The 19,324-nt window shown below is 44.4% G+C and overlaps 2 protein-coding genes across 2 annotated transcripts in view; one reads left to right on the top strand and one right to left on the bottom strand.

The window, feature by feature from the left end:
* Nucleotides 1–19,324, top strand: part of LOC139763037 (uncharacterized) — a 101,844-nt gene that overhangs the window by 610 nt on the left and 81,910 nt on the right. Inside the window, exon 3 of the mRNA XM_071688577.1 lies at nt 14,012–14,241. The gene's annotated coding sequence lies outside the window, so the exon portion shown is untranslated. The remainder of the gene's footprint in view (nt 1–14,011; nt 14,242–19,324) is intronic.
* Nucleotides 1–19,324, bottom strand: part of LOC139763038 (uncharacterized) — a 28,378-nt gene that overhangs the window by 3,902 nt on the left and 5,152 nt on the right. The window lies entirely within an intron of this gene.

Below are 19,324 nucleotides of genomic sequence, written 5' to 3'. Positions count from 1 at the left end.
ACACACACACACACACACACACACACACACACATAACAAATAAACCATTAAGGTACGCCTTCATACTAGCCAGATGCTACACTATAATATAAACTACTAAACCGCACCATAAATGGATCTTCGCCGTATTATAGAAATTCAAGACCCAGCAGTATGATCTATACCACAACAAACACCACACTGAACTTCACCACACTACACTCTACACCATATTGCATCACACCACACCACACCTCACCAGCATCACATCACACTTTGCCACACCACACCAGCACCGCATCACACTTCCCCACACACCACGCCAACACCACATCTCACCACGCCAGAACCGCATCACACTTCGCCACACACCACATCATCCCAGCGCTACATCACACCACGCCATACCAAACAGCAATCCACCAGCACACACCACACCGCCACCATCACACCACACCATCTCAGCGATCCTCCGCCCACTGGCGTTATTACCACGGGAAACACATAAACCTGAGAAGAAATAAAATTACGTCTCGTCACTCATTAACAAACCCGAGATAATTGTTTGGCTTTACAAGGTGTGTGTGTGTGGTCACCCAGGGCCCACACTCTGCCCTCCTCCTCCTCCTCCTCCTCCAGTTTTCTGTCGTTATTCGTACTTTTGTCCACCTTTGTATTCGTGTTCCTTTGTTCCCTTTCTCTCCTCCTCTCTCTCTCACTGTTCTTCAATCTCTCCTTATCTCCCTGTCCTTCTCTCCATTACTCTGCGATACCCTCGTATCTCCCGGTGTCTCCCCGGGACCCAGGAAGGGTTGGGTCGCGGAGGCAAACACCGCCCCTCCCGCCGTGCGTGTCGCTCTGGCGGGAAGTGAAACCTTTACAGCCGCTCAAGGTTGACACTTCGCATTCGTGTCAGAGTGACACTCCCGACCTTCCTCTATATGTCTTACCCTCGCCCCATCCTGGCTCACACCGGCTCTGGAATATCTCACCCTTACCCCAGGGAACCCTTCCAGCTCCAGCAAGCCAATAGACATAGTCTTTCCAGCGATAGCTGTGTTGTTTACGCTGTTTACGGTGAATCTGGGACTGTATGTCTATACGACACGACTTTATCTTAAGTTGTAAACAAACACCTGGACTGGATGTATCATTGGGAATGACGCATCAGTTTTACTTCGTGAAAGCTCATTTTTTGTTCCCATTTTCTCATATTTATTTTTCACCAATGACGGCTCTGTAACTCCACCATACTGTAAACGTACCGTTACATCCGACCTCTCATGAAGACTCCACATGATGCAGACAGCTGTAACTACCTCCAGGAAACGAGAGGTCCTGTTCAGATGCCGGAAAATCTTTGTGAATAGTTGCTCCCATTATACATAGGACTGGTCCGTGTGGAGCGGTGCTGTGCGTACTTAACTGCAAAGAGTCGAGTCCAACGCAGTACAACTGATCAATTATGCCAGTCTGATCTTAGAACTTGACCTGTTTGCCCAACGCCTCACGTAGTTCGCTTGTTCATGGATATCGCCTTGGTTTGTGCTTCCAAGAACTGACTGTTTGTGTGCCTCCGTCATTAGCTAGACCACGTAATGCTCGGCAAGCCAGTGCGTCACATGATTACTGTTTGGTTGTTGGTAAGACAAGGTTGGGCCGTTATGATGTTTGTTTCTTTCCGTACACCGCCAAGCTTTGCAACTCTATACCTTCTCGTGTCTTGTTGCCCAACAGGTCCGACCTTCCCTATTCTACAAGACAGATTTTCCACTTCCTCCAAACCTCTCGGATCATTTTTTCCTCCTCACTTTTCATTTCTCTATTTTTTCATCCTTTTTTTACGTTGCATTTAAGACCTTAGCTACCTGTAAACGTTGCTCGTGACCGGCCATAGACCAGTTACGATAAGCTTGTGTATATAGTTTCAGAGGACGCGGTACGATAGTAAATCTCATTACAGAAATAATTCAAGCAGTTACGAGTAGAGATGAGAATGAGATTAACGAAGGAAATGAGTATGGTCAGTTTACGGCGTTGCCACTGTCGCTAGATGCATATGACACAGTGTGTGCCTGAATGTGACGTTATCTGGGGAATATGATCAACTTTGCTGGGAATGCTGTCGGCACGAACCAATTTATCGCTCTCTTACCTACAAGCTCATGACGTCCCCACTCCCAATGTCAACGAGAACATGATCCATCCTTACCCTCTCTCGATACTGTCCCACACACACACACACACACACACACACACACAAAACTTGGACCCATACGCGCCCTTGCTCCCTCCCTCTCACATACCCTTCCTTTCCCACACATACCCTTCCGCTCCCTTACCCCCACCCCCTGCGCACCGTCTTCTGCTGTACGATTCCGTTTCTACCGAGATCAAGATGGGAGTAACCACGTCATGCACCCCACCCTCACCCACCACCCACACCCCAGGCTGGGCGGCCTGTGGGTTCTTCCATCCCTCACCCCACACAATAAGTGGGCGGGCCTCCTGAGTGTGGGTTCTATCTACCCCCTAGCCCAGGTGGGCGGACCTCTCTGGCTGCGGTTCTCGCCAAGTCGCTAATTAAGCTTTTATTGACTAGCGGTGAGCGTGTCATATGGGCGAGTCAACACCCTCATGTGTAGCTGTGACCTGTCGGCTACGCCCCCACCCACCCATACTCCCGCCCACATCTTGCCCATGTTCTATCCCATACCTAGAGCCGTGCTGGCCGTCACACCCCGCCCACAACCCAACCCTGACTCCATCCCACACTCTTGTACCCCAGTTCCCTCGCCCCAGCCTTTCCACCCCCCACACGTAATATTACAAGATTCTAATATCACCCACAACACCCACACCTCACCTAAGTCCGTAGAGAAACTAATCAAAATATTAGGATTATTATTTTCTAGTTCACCTGAAAATTTTTTGTAATATATGTTTGATGTGCAGTTTAGGTTTTGTGACCTCATAGTTGTCAAAAACCATAATTTTTAATGTTTCACACAATGCTGTCCGTGATTGCAAATATCGTAGAATTCTAGATGTAAATCCTTTACAGTTTTGTCGAAATCTTAAAGAAATGACTCGAAAAATGATAGGAATTTTGATACTATGTGGAAGGTAAGTGTTAGAAGTAAACAAACCCTCCCATTGGTGCTCATGATTGATATCATGTGGTGACGTCACATGCACTATGTGAATTGAGACAACTTTTCCTTCGGATGATTTATATAACTGTGTGATCGAGTCACATGACATATTCTTGATTCTCTGTGTACCACTTGATGCACACATACTCCCGCGTTGTTCTGTGAGGGAAAATACGCTTGCCATTTCCTAAGACGTCATTGTGATCCTTATGTTACTCCCTAGATGTTAGCTGTATATTCTATGCTTTTGGTGCAGAGTGAGGATCACATATTGATCACGTCGGTTGGGTAAGGCCTTTAAGGTTAGGTTAGACAGTGACCAAGTGAGGGTGAAAAAAAAGTTTCCTTCCATTCAACATGTTATTCCGCCGGTATTGTCGTAAGCTACCAGGCTGTCTCCCAACCTCTGTGACATTGGTCATGGCAGGCCAGAACGTTCCAAAACGCGGAATGTAAATTTTAAGATTTTGATCACTGAGGAACTTTCTCAAAACATGAGAGTACAGTTTCTGGGACAATATATGGCGTAGGGGTAGATATTGGAGGAACTTTTGCCCTGGTAAAGAGCACATTTTTCATGACTTTTAAACGTGTCACTCAGTCCATCTACATTTTACAACCTGTTCCCTCGACAGTCTGAGTCAGCGCTTACAACTTGCCCAGTCTGCTTCCTGTAGACACGTATTTAAGCGTCACTTTAACCTGATTATGCTCGGAAGGTGTAGCAGTGTTGCTGAGGAATAATGTTATGGCCCAGCCATGTGTGATGACGGAACTGAAAGAGGAATAGGGAGACAAGAATAACAGCAACAAAAATGCAGTGTTGGGTACAGAAGGTGAGGCAGACAAAGGAAGAAGAGCTGCAGGAGATCCAGGACTGTGGCAGAAGGGAAAGATCAAGCAAGGTTGCATTAGGCGTAGGAAGGAAGCTTGGCAGGAGTCCCGTAGTGCTGGTGTAGATACGTGAGCCGTAGGAGAGGTGCGGGGTTGCCATGTCTTCGTGGAGCTTTAGTATTAGGGAAGTATGGCAAGTGTCGCAGTCGTGAGTGAGCGGAGGTTGCCGTTTCTGCTTGTGCTGCAGGAGCGCCGTGGTCCTGGCAGTTGGCCCCGTACTTAGGCGGTCTATGGCTGTGTCTGCACCCACCGACGGTGCTGGGTGTATCACCTTTTGCGTTGAGTGATCTCTTGTGGAGCATGATGCGACTGGCTGCTTCCCATAGTTTCTGTGTGGAGACCAAACACACGAGGATAGAACGTTATGATAGCTCCTTCCGTTGTACAGAAGCAGTGGACTTGTTTTTCTTCTCTCGTCCTTTCTCCTCTTCATACGCCATTTGCTCAGTTAAAAGTCGGGCCTGCAAGGATGCAAGGAGCTCACATTTATGATCCTCGTATCTTATTTTATTCATTCATTATTTTTCCTTTCCAACCGACGTGGCATCGACTGGGGCATAATTTTGCCATGACATGTCAACTTTTGCATAAAAAACATCTTTAATGTCAATAGATTACGTCCTTCACGAGAGCCAATCAGATTATTTGTTTACTTTTAGCCGAGGATTCCATCTTGGCTGAGGAGTTGCGCCGCCATCCTTGTGTGTGAGGTACCAAAACATTATTAATACTCGTCATAGACATTTATTAGCAGCCGGTCTGGAGAGAATACATTAGAATACACTGATGTATCGTATACCTTATTTGTTGTATTGACACCAGTGATAATCGAGCGGGGATTTGATGTAATACTCATGATAGATAATCCGTCATTAACCCATGTGAACCATTCCACACCTGGTAAACGAGGAGCCACACAGTTAGGCCGGGGTAGTATAGGGGATGTCAGAGATGAGAAAGGTGTAGCAGCTGCACACGGTCGGACCTCTGCATGTTCTGAGGAGTCCACCGCTGGGTACACTTAGCGGACTCATCCTAACATCTGATAATTGTGATTACTCAGGCAACGCCGAGCTAACCAGCAATGTGCCAAACGGTTTACTCTAATGGGAGACCAGGTTCCAATATGTACCTCTTAGTTGCTTGACGCTCGGTCCATTGGCGTCCGCGTCCTGAATGAGGCAAGCGCATGAGAAGTCGTCACGCAGACATACGGACGTGGTCACCTCACGCGTTCGGTTTTTATGGCACTTGTGTGGCTCTGACTTACACCTTCTAACACACGTAATAATAATACGTTGTGTAATCTTCCCATAAGTTGAGATAATGCTTCTTTCGGTAGATCTGTGTAAATATTCATTTCTTCCCTCATTTTTAGTCATCTGGAAAGTTGAAGTCACTCTATTGTAACAATAGATTCGTGTCAGTCACAAATTCGGACGAGCCGCTCGTCATGTAAATTAGAAACATAAGCAACATCAAGGTCTAAACAGAGAGGCTAATGCAGACAGGAAATTAAATATATTTATTCATGTATATATTTCAAGCCTAGATAACTCTCTCTGAAGATCAATACTTATTCAAGCCATATATTATTTTGTTTCCAAGAGATTTTCAGTAATATGTTTATGTTCTTGTTCATTTCCTCTCATACACTGCTGAGGTTTGAATTGGCAGCTTGTCATCAATTTACAAAGATGGGAGACTCTTCTGAATTATAGCTTCAGGAAAATTAGGACATCAGAGTCTCGAACATTGAATTGTGATCATTGTGATGGTTGCCTGCTGTGTACAGCTGTCAGACCTGGAGTGCTGACGGTGTTGTCAGGTGAACAACGCCAGCCAACACTTCCTGCACTAGACTACCAACACTACACCTGCCAACACTTCCTCTACTACAGTTGCGAACACTTTCTGCATCACACCTGCCGACAGTTCCTGCACTTCATTTGCCAACACTTCCTACACTATACTTGTCTACAACGAACCCTTCGTTCACGGGAACAAATGAAGACGTCAGCCAAATCTCGAAGACACACGAACCCTCCAGTGAAGCACCTCCCACGTTCTTCACCTACCAAACCTCTCCCACCAAGCAGTAATCAAGAGAGATTCATAAGACAATCTCCAGCTACCAGCACTACCACAGCCACCACCACAACCACCACAACAACGACGACCACACCACCACAACCACCACCACAACCACCATGGAAGGAGGAAGTAGTTATAACTTCTGTCTTTTGAAGAGAGTCAGGTCGAGGTGTTAGGAAAGATAGGAAAGTGTTCCAAAGTTTAGCGATATAAGGAAAGGCACAGATATCACAACGGCCCACCCTTGAGTTGCCAAAGGCCTCATAGTTATCATGTAACTCAAAAGCTCGCTGGTTTAGCTTATGGTGGGGTAATGAAGCACTCTGCTTTCTAGAGCAGAAACCCAAGTATTATCAGTAGAAAGAGAGAAGAGAACTAAGAGCTTAAGCTTAGGAAAAGTCGGGTTAAGTCCTGAGGTTAAGATCAGGAGAATTGATGAGGCGAACTGCACTGGACTCCACCCTTTTAATTGTCTGCAGAACTAGAAAGGTTACAGAGACGAGAGCAGTAACTCCTCCATACTAGGATGAGTCAAGCCTTCGTTATAAGTGGAGCAACTGCTCAAAAAATTAAAGTCTTCGGCGTGTGAGCAGGACTCCTGATTTTTAAAAGTGAGACTAGATAAGATTTTGCGGTGGTACGAAGTACGCTTCAGCAGACGATTAACATTTTGTGGAGTAGATTGATTAATTCCAGCTGGAATTGCCGGCTGGACGCTTGAACTGCTCCTTGGGTTCCGACTTTTAAGGGATGAAGATAAACTCCGTTGGGGCGCAAATGTCAGCGATGACTTACAGCTGCACGATTTTATCATCTTTCGAAAAATACCTCGGTTATGATAACGACCGTAGATCATGGTACTTCAGGATAACCGCTGAGGAAAAAGTTTGCCGAATATAATGGAAACGACGTGGGATTTGTTGGTCGAAAAGGAAAGTTAAAATTCTAAAATCTATGGCGACCGAGCTTTGGGAATACGTGATTTGATTCTAAGTTCCTCGCTGTAACTTTCGTATGGCATTGTGAGGAAATGTGTAGATGCTCAGGGAAGACATGTATAAAGTCTTATTTCTCTCTCATAACATCAAATCCTTCTCACATGGAGTATTATTGCTGGATGGTATCATTCTGGGCGTAATTCAGCTTGGTTAACGTGGTACTACGCGGCTACTTAGTGAAATCTGAAGTAAAAACTTTTATTGTGGATTTATACCGTTTCCAGAAATCAGGAAATAGTGTTATAAAAGCAATAAACTAATAAACGTTAGGAATGGATAGATTCATATCCCTTTGGCGGCTCGGCGGCGCCATGGTAACGTCACATAGTCTATTACCACAATGATAAGCTTGGTAGTAAACACGATTTTAACAGGTAGTTGCAAGCCGGAATTTATAGCTTGAGTTTAATACTCTTTCCGGTGTAGAAGAGGATCGTCGCCGCTCTGGGTTAAGTGCATTTATATACGTTTTAAATAGTATTCTTGAACCTATTGTGTTCGATGCTCAGTCGTGTCTTGGCCTGTATGTGTTGGCATTTGAATCATTGGGGGATGTTTATACCGAATTCCTGTATTGATTTACTAATGATCATGAATAGATTGATTATTTGGTAGGTAAAAGCTAATTATGTTCATGGGTGTTTACGAAAATATCTTTCTTCTATATGAACAGCTATTTCGAGAATCTTAAACAAATATTAATGTTGAGTTATATAAGTTCATGTTAAGATTTATTTTCGTAAGATATAGTCTTAAAAGATCATAGTTCTTCGACAGGACTTGTTGGATTGATTCCCGTTAATAGAAATCTAATGAAAATTAAGTAAATCCTGAATGTTTACGTTGTAGCAGAGTACGAACTGTGGTACACTGTGGCAGAGTACGAACTGTGGTACACTGTGGTAGAGTACGAACTGTGGTACATTGTGGCAGAGTACGAACTGTGGTACACTGTGGTAGAGTACGAACTGTGGTACACTGTGGCAGAGTACGAACTGTGGTACACTGTGGCAGAGTACGAACTGTGGTACACTGTGGCAGAGTACGAACTGTGGTACACTGTGGTAGAGTACGAACTGTGGTACATTGTGGCAGAGTACGAACTGTGGTACACTGTGGTAGAGTACGAACTGTGGTACACTGTAGCAGAGTACGAACTGTGGTACATTGTGGCAGAGTACGAACTGTGGTACACTGTGGCAAAGTACGAACTGTGGTACACTGTGGCAGAATACGAACTGTGGTACACTGTGGCAAAGTACGAACTGTGGTACACTGTGGTAGAGTACGAACTGTGGTACACTGTAGCAGAGTACGAACTGTGGTACATTCTGGCAAAGTACGAACTGTGGTACATTGTGGCAGAGTACGAGGTGTGGTATGAACAATCACGATCTACCAGGCCTGGTGCCCACCAGTGGTCGTCTGACTGGCTCTGCAGGCTTGGGGTTGAGAGTACCAGTCTGGTGCACGTGTACGTTATGTTAGCTGTGTGTTAGGTGACCAGTAAGTCAGGATCCGTAACATAAATCATGCCATGAATATTTGACACACACACACACATCAGTAGGTGGGTGCAACTTGTAAGGTCGGCCGCGCAGAGTTCTGAGTCTCGAAACGCGGTGTCTACACCTGCTGCGCTCACCTCCATCAATGAACAGATTGCAACCAAAGTCTCCAGCTCTTTGTTGTGAGTAGAATCTAGATAAAACTCGCACTTGGCAGAAACCCGCGAGGAACATCGGCCCTACCATGCAGAGGACTCACACTGGGAAGAACCCACAAACAACATTGTTCCTGGACTATTGAGGATTTACAGTAGAGAGAAGCCAGATAATAACAGCACATCTGAGGTGCTTAGAGCTCAAACTTAAACACAAATTTTGAGTTAGTCTGAGAAGTCACGGTAAACATCTCCCGTGGGTGCCCGGAAATCAAAGAGAAGACACACCCAGTAACACCCCCGGAACAATCAGGATTCAAGCAGGGGAGAAGCCATGAACAGCGTCCCCTTCGACGTGCTCAGAACTCGCACAGGGGAAAAGCCGTTGACAACTTCCCCTTTGGACTACTCAGAACTCGCGCTGGTGAGGAACCTGGCATCGCTACTGCTGAAGTACCCAGGACAGTGATGGAAGTGTGAAATGAGATGACACCGACGTTCTGTAGGCGATACTGGGTCAGGTTAGGTCAGGTCAGGCTAGCTTAGTAGGTCAGGTTAGGTTAGCGCTCATTGGCGTAGAATAGCTTCGGGTTTGTTTAGTGTGATTGTCGTGGGTTGGGTCAGTAAAGGTGAGTTCAGTTAGATTAGGGAGTTATATCGACAGTGTTACCGTACTCCAGTAATACTGGCATTGTTATAATACGCTGGTAATACTGACGATATCACCATACACCAGTCATACTGATGGTATGGTTCGTACAGTATTAATACGTTAGGAGTTCTCCATACACAAGTACATACATACATACATACATACATACACAGGTCACGTAAGATACCTCTGCCTACAGACAGGACCCCCCCCCCCCCCCAAGCGACTGTGTAAACCTGGTTTAGGTTTTAATCCTCCGATGGTTTTATCAAAAGACGCCAACATTTAAAGTAAATGAGTGGTTGTGTGAACCATGGTGGTCATAGAGGCTAATTTACGATGGAGTTTGTTCTGATAGAGAGCATGTTCGTAATAGATATGGCAGTTCACTTTAATATTTAATGATATGGTAGCCTCTGTCGTTAGCCTGGCCTTATTTTAAGTTGTAGCAATATGGAAGTAGGGTAGAATGCCCTCATATAATGCTGGGTAATTACCCTAACAGAATATTGGTAAATGAGGTGGATGAAATGATCTTAAATAATAATGAAGTGTTGGGCCTTTATTATAGTAATTCTGCCTGCGAAAAAGTACTTTATATATCATTAACATTCTCTGATCATATACGTTAGGATATTAATACCCGCGGTAAGGACTAACCTTATATATATATATATATATATATATATATATATATATATATATATATTTGTTACCCAGACTCCACTTACATGAGGTTTCACCACAGGAAAATGAAATCCCAAGTTGGCTGTGAGTCTGCCTCCCTATACAGGACTCAAGCCCTTACTGGCCCGCGTGTGATTCAGAGTCAGTAACGCTAAGCACTATAGAACCAAGTGTGTGTGTGTGTGTGTGTGTGTGTGTGTGTGTGTGTGTGTGTGTGTGTGTGTGTGTGTGTGTAGCTGGCATTGCATGGGCAAAATCATTCCCCAGTTGTTGATATCTCAGATGAAAGGGGAGACAGTTATTAGATAGAGAGTGTAGAAGGAAATTGATTTGAACACAACCTTGATAAATATTTCTGAAAAAAATATATAAAAGAATTAAAGATTCGTAGATAAAAGAAACAGCCAGAAAAGTGAGAAACTAGTTCAGTTTCTTTTCTGGTTCTCGAGGTGCAGTAAGGATACTGTAAGCTTCATAACTTGATAACAATATGACCTTTAATGCTCATCACATTTACATTATGTTCATTAGAATGCTATCCAGAGCAACAGATCATGATTATTTAATAAACTTTAGACGTAATTAATTCAGGACGCAATAACATGATCAAATGACAAAATGAAACTATAGGAGTATGCAGTATGGCAGATGGCGCTTATGGTAAAGTTTTAAACGAAATTTTGAGGTGAAAATGTCAGATAATAATACAGGTTTTGATCAGGGGAAAAACGTTTTTGTTTCAAAATTGGAAAACGCAGAAAACACGCTTGTAAGAAACACAGAAAACACGTTAGTAAGAAACACAGAAAACACACTAGTAAGAAACACAGAAAACACGCTAGTAAGAAACACAGAAAACACGTTAGTAAGAAACACAGAAAACACGCTAGTAAGAAACACAGAAAACACGCTAGTAAGAAACACAGAAAACACGCTATTAAGGAATTTATTACTTTTGAAATACACGAATGATTATCCTTCATAGCAAAACTTAGAAACTACAGCTCCCGTGTAATTAAGAGTTTGAGAAGAAAATCTTCGTTGTGAAACTGGCAGTTAACGTAATGAAGGCTATCATTACCCTTCACTGTTGACCAGTGTCTGGTAACGTGATCACCCAGAGGTGAAGGGTTAGAAACAACCAGTAGAGATCTAGAAGAATGTGATCATCCATTGATCTGATAAATGGATTTCATAGTCGAGAACCTGATGTGGGATAATGAGGTCAACTATGTGGGATAATGAGGTCAACTATGAAGATGTTCTGAACATAATGGGAATTCGCGCGGAAACAATTGAAAAGCCAAGACGCTCGTTGATAATCCAGGAATTTAGTACATGGAAAAATCTGTAGTGTTTACAAGGAACGTAATGCAATGAAGACATGAGGAGCCGTGGGTCGAGGGTGATTAATGTGTCTAGAATCATAATATTTCAAGCCGTGAGGACGTTATAATGGTCAAGATAATGCACAGGTCGTAGAACCTTCTTCACCATGTTGGTAAGGTAATGGGCTAACTGCTCACGTCCTGCCTCCTCCACCGGGGAAAACGTCTTTCAAGACGAGAGAAAACGCGATGAAGACCTCTGTCTCCTCCTGTGTTAATGTCCTCCCTAACAAGATGGCGGCCGGGAGTAGTGGTCGGCGAAGTCGGAAAATGGTCAACAAGACGCAGAGCTGCGGGTGGCGAGCCCGAGTGTGTACGTGTTCACTACTACAACACCTTAAGTTAGATATGTAGCATTATAGGGTAATGCCAGCACTTCTTGTGTGCTTCCCTGCAACTTTGAGGCTGCGCTCCATGCAGGAGCTGGAACATGATGCATACCTTTGAATCCAGATGTTCCTCGACAAGTCAGTGCTCCTTTCCATCCACTGACGATGATGTAAAACACACACACACACACACACACACACACACACACACACGTTTATAGAGGATGGCGCCTGGGTTGGTTGTGGACCGGCTGCCCAGTCTGGGACTTGAATCCGAGGCCGCTTGATTCATAGACTCTTTGTCTCGTGTTATGATCATGTATGTCTCCAAGAATTTTATGATAATGTAAAATTAATGTAATCCGTGACTGTATTCTTAACTGTTTTCTACATTGCCAGCCAGTATTGTATCTGCTGTATAGAATGTGGAGTTACAGTGACATTATTGGTTAAGTTATTGTTGATATAATAGTGATTTCTGTACAATGATGATGGTATTGGCTATATAGCCTGATAGTGAAAGGGAATTGGCTAATAATCATTGACCATATAGGACGTTGATTCAACATTAATTTGCATTAACTTGCTTTTTTACATCCATTGTTACTTTATAGATTACAGAAACTATGTTTTCTTTTTTTCTGAAAACGATAGTGTTAGTTGTTTACATTAGTTGAAAGGTAACTGATTTATAATGTGTACAGGCGAGGATCTGTTCACTTAGTCAGCCAGTTGACTCATACACAATTAATGAGTTAGTTAACACTAAGTAAAACCAACCAACCACTTGGGTAATGTAACAACTAACGAACCTTCCAACCATCCCCTTGTCAACTAGCCAACAAGCAGACGTAAAACATCAGAACTGTGGTTCTTGTAAAATATTAACTTCTCAGCCAACACATTACGTATATATCTTGCCAGCCAACCCCAAACAATTCACCAGTCATAGATTAACAAACCAAGTTAACCAACACACACACACATACTACCCAACTCACTAGACACTTAAACCAATCGCCGATCTAGAAACCATCCAACCAATCCAGAAATAATGAAACCTACAATGAAGACGTACACACAGATTGATAGCTGTGTTGGCCTATATGTAGTCGGGCGAATATTGTTTAAGACGCAAAGACCTAACGTTCCCCGTTATTACAAGAGTTACATCCCCTGTTATTAACAGAACTATCGTTCTACGATGAAATAACATGTTCTTCAGGTATGGGGAGTGCAGTCACCCGGAGAGGGAGCTACATACAGGTACCAACCTCTCGAACCTCCTCAGAAGGTAGGGGCCACAACGCGTTGCCCACCCGTCTGCCTCCTTATATGTTCCAATCCTCACATGTAACCACAGTAAAGATGCCTGAAACTGAGGAGATACAGCCCACGTTCCCGCCCGTTCCTCGTGAGGACCAGACGATGTGTACAGGTCGGAGTGCTTTCCATAGGGACGACGCTTCACGTCCCCTTCCTTCTCATAATGATCAGTGTTCCCAACCAGGATATATAAGTTTACTCGCTCCGGCTGTACAGTCATGTTGTACATCTATCTTTATGATTATCTGTCCATGTGTCTGTGTGGAATAATGTCTTCCGCCTCTCCCCAGGTAACTGTTGTGCTGCAAAGGTCTGAAAAATTGTCCGGTTATTTTTCACTACAGAAATGAATGTCTTTGGAAGACAGACTCAAACCATTGTCCTGACGTGTGTACGTCTCCTCCCATGTACCCTCAGGAGAGTTTCCCTCGCCAGACCCACAGGGTCCTCCTCCATTAGCCCCAAAGGGGAGTGTCTCTTCCATCAGCCCACAGGGGAGCCTCCTCCATTAGCCCCAAAGGGGAGTGTCTCTTCCATCAGCCCACAGGGGAGCCTCCTCCATCGTCCCACGGGAAGGGGTGGGGTGGGGGGTCTCTTCCATAATCCTCACAGGGTAGTTTCCTCCATCAAACACTGGATAAGGGTTGACGCCTTACACATACACTTATGGCAGGGATGACCTGGGTCAAGTTAGGGTACTTTGTGTTGCTTCGTTTGAACTAATGTTGGATGAAATATATTGTTGGTCGATTGAGCAAGTGTTAAGAAACAGGTAATCCAAACAGGTAAATCTTTTAAATCTAAACAGGTAATCTTTAGTTAATTAACTAAAGATTATCTTTACAGGCATACAACAAATTTTTGCCGACTCCAACCAATCAAGAGTCCAGATGCTGGCGCTCTTAACCAATAAGAACTCAGCGTGAGATTCAGAAATCTTTAATGTAAAGATTGTCAAGCAGTGAGGCTTTAGCGTTGGATCTGGACACCATGCCCGGCCTCTTCAATCACATCATCCCAGCGAAATAACTTGGAGACGCTGGATCGAGGACCGCTCAAGAGGAGGCTGGTAGCAGGTAAGAGGAACAATTTCTTAACGTTTCTGTGAGATGTATGTAAGAGCGAGCCGCACCTTCCAGAAGGTAAGAGAGATTATTTTTTTCCCCTAAATCGTCCAGTGAAGAGCAGGTGAAGATTAGGAAAGATATTTGATCTATTTTTGACAAGATTCTGAGCAGGAAATAGACAGGGTATTCCAGTGTCCTTCTGGACGGATGATGAAGGGAAAAATGAAAAGGCAAATGAAATAACCCGAATTTTTTTTTTGTCTATTTTCTCACGCATCGATGCACGAACCACCCTGGCCTCTGGGCTTCTGCTAATTACTGATGATGCAAGTGTTAATGACTCGCTCACTAATTAACGGTAGTGGAGCACAGTACGGGAGGTTAGTGGCGACATAAACTGTTGCCGATAGAGCAGTGATGACAGGATCCCTGGCCGGCCCTGGTTGCCACCCAGGCTTGGCCTTTCCCTTCCCTACTCAGACGTTCAACTAATCATTCTTCCCTCTACATGGTTGACGTTCTTAGTCACAGGTAAGGCGGCTTTACGTCGCCAGACGCTTCCCTCCTAAGAAGACTGACTATACATGCGATATTATCAGAGCCTCTTACTTGTGTAGGACACAGGGAAGCCTGATGTATCGTATGAGACAAGTGAGTCGTGTTTTGTGGTGTGTGTGTGTGTGTGTGTGTGTGTGTGTGTGTGTGTGTGTGTGTGTGTGTGTCTCTCATGGTTGAAGACGAAACCCTCACCCAACTGTGATGAATCAGGCAAGCAGAGTTGTGCTTTCTGGAAGGACAGTTCCAGGTCCTGGGCTGGGTGAGGACAGTTCCAGGTCCTGGGCTGGGTGAGGACAGGTCTCGGTCCTGGGCTGGGTGAGGACAGGTCTAGGTCCTGGGCTGGGTGAGGACAGTTCCAGGTCCTGGGCTGGGTGAGGACAGGTCTCGGTCCTGGGCTGGATGAGGACAGGTCTAGGTCCTGGGCTGGGTGAGGACAGGTCTAGGTCCTGGGCTGGGTGAGGACAGGTCTCGGTCCAGGGCTGGATGTCCAGCCTGGCAGGCACCAGGTGTTGTGTGTGTCCAGCCTGGCAGGCACCAGGTGTCGTGTGTGTCCAGCCTGGCAGGCACCAGGTGTTGTGTGTGTCCAGCCTGGCAGGCACCAGGTGTCGTGTGTGACCTGGTGTCCATACGTACCACCTGGTGCTTGATGATGTTCCCTGTTCTACTTGGCTGAATATCATTTGTGATGTGTTGCGGTATGATTGGTGGAGCGCTGTGTGATGAATTCCTTCGCTCTGACTGACTAAATACCGTTCTAGATAACGTAATGTGTTATCATTGTCTGACTATTGAATCCTAAGATGTTCTCTGCTTTGATTGGCTCACAACAAACAACGATGTATTGTTTTGATTTGCTGTTTCTTTGTTACGATGGAGTGTTGTGAAAAGCCGACTGTAGTCCAGAGGTATGAATAGGGAGGTGGTAGCGTAGTGGTGGTAGTTCGTGGTATTAATGATGATGGTAGTGAAGATAGTGCTAGGGAGGTGTATGATTACCTGGATAATAGATTATCAGTCATCTCCATCAGCAGTTGCTCCACTTCACAAGCTGAGCGGGACCTCCAACAGCTTAGTGTAACAGAATTGCTGACGGAAATTAAACTTCATCCAGGCCAAGTGGATGGTGGTCTGTGTGGTTTGTTTACGACGGAGAACGATGGGTGAGGTACACTAGAATATATGTTTGGCTGAGAAAATATTAGATTTTCAGCGATGTGTAGACGTTTCAGATGATGGTTTGTTTATCACTGCTGGAGAGGTGTGGGATATGGGTACCCTGACCACGATGGTGCCACCCTCATATGTTAATACTCCCTTGTATCTTTAATTATCTCATCGTTTTATGGATTAGCATGACGTGCCGATTAATCCTAAGTGGCTGGACATGTATATCTTTAAAGTGCATCTAGGTCTTTAGAATGTATATAGTTCCTGAGAATGTATATGGCAGAGTCGACAATTTCGTGTTAAAGTTTATGCAGCGGTCTTAATAATTCGCTCTGCACACATTAACTTTTTGAACAAGACATGTTTGACCCTTGAACACAGAGTACGAGTCTTGAACACGACGTAGGACCCTTGAGTATGATGGGGTGTCCTTTGATTCGACCCTTTAGGTTGAGGTCAGAGGGCAGGCCATCATACCCAAGGTCCTACTGTCGTGTCATAATGTCGTTCTTAAGGGTCATACAGCCGTTCTCAAGGTCCATTAACGCCGGTCTCAGGGTTCTTGTTTGACCATTGTTGTGGCCGTCAGAGACCACTAGTGCAGTTGTCTAGTGTGAGGTGAAGAGGGTCAGCAGCTTCCCTCGACCTGCCTTGTTAACCCTGGGATCAGATCAAGTCCCTCGACCTGCCTTGTTAACCCTGAGATCTGATCAAGTCCCTCGTCCTGCCTTGTTAATCCTGGGATCAGATCAAGTCCTTCGACCTGCCTTGTTAACCCTGGGATCAGATCAAGTCCTTCGACCTGCCTTGTTAACCCTGGGATCAGATCAAGTCCCTCGACCTGCCTTGTTAACCCTGGGATCTGATCAAGTCCCTCGACCTGCCTTGTTAACCCTGGGATCAGATCAAGTCCTTCGACCTGCCTTGTTAACCCTGGGATCAGATCAAGTATCGTACATGTTATGGCTTTAAAGATTTGGTGGACAACGTGAGCTCATCTCTCGGTGCGTAAGGGGTTTGTATCAGATGGTGGTCACCAGGTGTGTGGCGAAGGGTTGGGCAACACGTTTCTTGCCCGTTGTCATCGGCCAGAGCTGTACAGTATGCCAGAGCTGTACCATAAACAGCTGTCGATGATGTAATGGCAAACATTACACAGTGACTTCCAGGCGCCCACCAGTCACGACGGAATCAATGTGATTTCAGGAGTGATGTTTGCTTGATGCGTAACTACGTGTTTGTTGATGTGTTTGGTTGATGCGTCACTCTACGTGTTTGGTTGATGCTTCACTCTACGTTTTTGATAACGTGTTTTCTCATCTACAATATCCCAGCGCACATCCATGCAAATTAAAGCCATATTCTTCACGGGAAATGTTCGAGTGTCTCCTTCTGGTTCTATCACACAGGTGGTTATTATGTCTGTTTTATGATTAATCGTCCACAGAAGCAGACAAAGATTATTTAGATAAATATGAAGTCAAAATCGGTAACTTTCGAACTCAGTCATGTTCCACAGAGAAATTGTATGCATCGTTCCATCAAGAGTTTTTGTGTTCGTTTCAGTGGTACTTCGAGGAGGAACCTTCATTGTTCACATACGACAGGTCTTGTTCTGGGATTCGATCCCGTGATCCCTTAATAAAACCTCGTATGATGTGCTCTGAATTTGTTTTTCACATGAGTATCATGAAGCCGCCGGTGATATATGTTAGGAAAATGGAAGCTTTCCTCTATCTCCTGGATGATAGTACAAGTCTAGCGTGTTGTCTTTACCTCCTACACACAGGGGAAGATGGCTCTCCATTTTCATACAGCCAGGGCAGTAGCGTCGGGGATAAACCATTAACCAATTAACCAATTTGCTCCAGGCTGTCACTTAGTTAGTCACGTAGTTTCTTCAAGATATACACAAGAAAGGATAATTCTCCATTCATACGTACATGTAAGTCTTGTGCCCCTTCCCTTTGCCAGTCTCCGGGGGTGGAGCTGCGGATCCCAGACCCTCATATAACTCGCCAGGATGTCTGTTATGCTCCTGGTCCACTACACGTACATAGAAACGGAGTTAGAGACGACAGAAAGGTGGATATATGGATATATTCGGGAAGCAGATTAAGGATCTTGAGTGAATGATATCAAAATTTCGATGACCATTTCATCTAACAGTAGTTATATGTACAACTTCGTCAGTACTCGCATAATGACCAGACAACCAAGAGCTCTGTAGTGTACAGCACTCTGAGGCGAAGCTGAAGACCTGCCGAGAGGTATTGTTTTAACATCGTGGTTTTCCGTCCCATACGAAAGACCTCACCGTCTGCGCTTCAGTACAGTACATCACTACCGTACGTTAGATATAGAATTTGATAAGATGTATTCACATGTTAATGTGTCGCTGGAGATGTACATCTTTAAGAAAGGTACAGTTGTGAGCAGCAGGTTGAGGAAAATTCGCACGATTCAAATTGAGGTGTAAACGGAAGCCATACACCACGAGCTGTGGAACCACTGTCATTCATTGTTGTCATAATAGAGCAGAGTCATCAGGGATGTGAGAAGGTCTTAAGATAATTTGTAGATGATAAGGGAAATGACATCGATAAACACTTTGATTTTGGACAGAAGACTTTGACATATGATAAAAAACGTTCGCTTTAAAGTATTATGAAGTATGTAGGGGAAATTTCCTATTGTATTTGTAGAGAAAAGAATAGAAAAAAACACACAGGGAATGACACAGGGGAGTGGAGATGAATGGAGGAGTGGGAAGGGATGAGGTAATACAGAGAGGGAGTTAGTAAGGAGAGAGATAAAATATTAACAGTATATGACAGCTACATGGACGGAGTACATGACGGGGAGAGTAAAAACAGAATGTGAAACAGACAGAGACGAAGACAGACAAATGATGGGATGGACATAAAGAGTGACAGAGAGAATGTATGAAAAATTATAGATATTAATGGAAAGGGAATTATATGTAGTGTTGGAAGGGAATTTATAGGTAATGATTAAGGAGGAAATTATAATTGTTAATGGAAGGGAAATCATAGGTAATAATGGAAGGGGGTTTGTGGGTGGTGATTGGAATGGAATCATAGGTTACCAAGTTCGGAGTAATTATGGACGCAAATGGAACGGGAATTATAGATGTGATAGAAAGGGTAATTATAGATGCTGATGGAAGGGTGATTATAGGCAATGATAGAAGGGGAATTATGGGTACTGTTGGAAGGGGAATTATTGGTACTCATGGAAGAGAACTTACAAGTACCAGTGGGAGGTAGATTATAGGCACACCTGGAGGAAGAATTATAGGTACTTAATAATTTCTTCAGAAATCCGTCACAAAGCATAATAAAGA

Source organism: Panulirus ornatus, chromosome 46 (assembly GCF_036320965.1).
Source record: "Panulirus ornatus isolate Po-2019 chromosome 46, ASM3632096v1, whole genome shotgun sequence".
NCBI lineage: Eukaryota > Metazoa > Arthropoda > Malacostraca > Decapoda > Palinuridae > Panulirus > Panulirus ornatus.
This window is presented reverse-complemented; position numbering and strand designations above follow the sequence as displayed.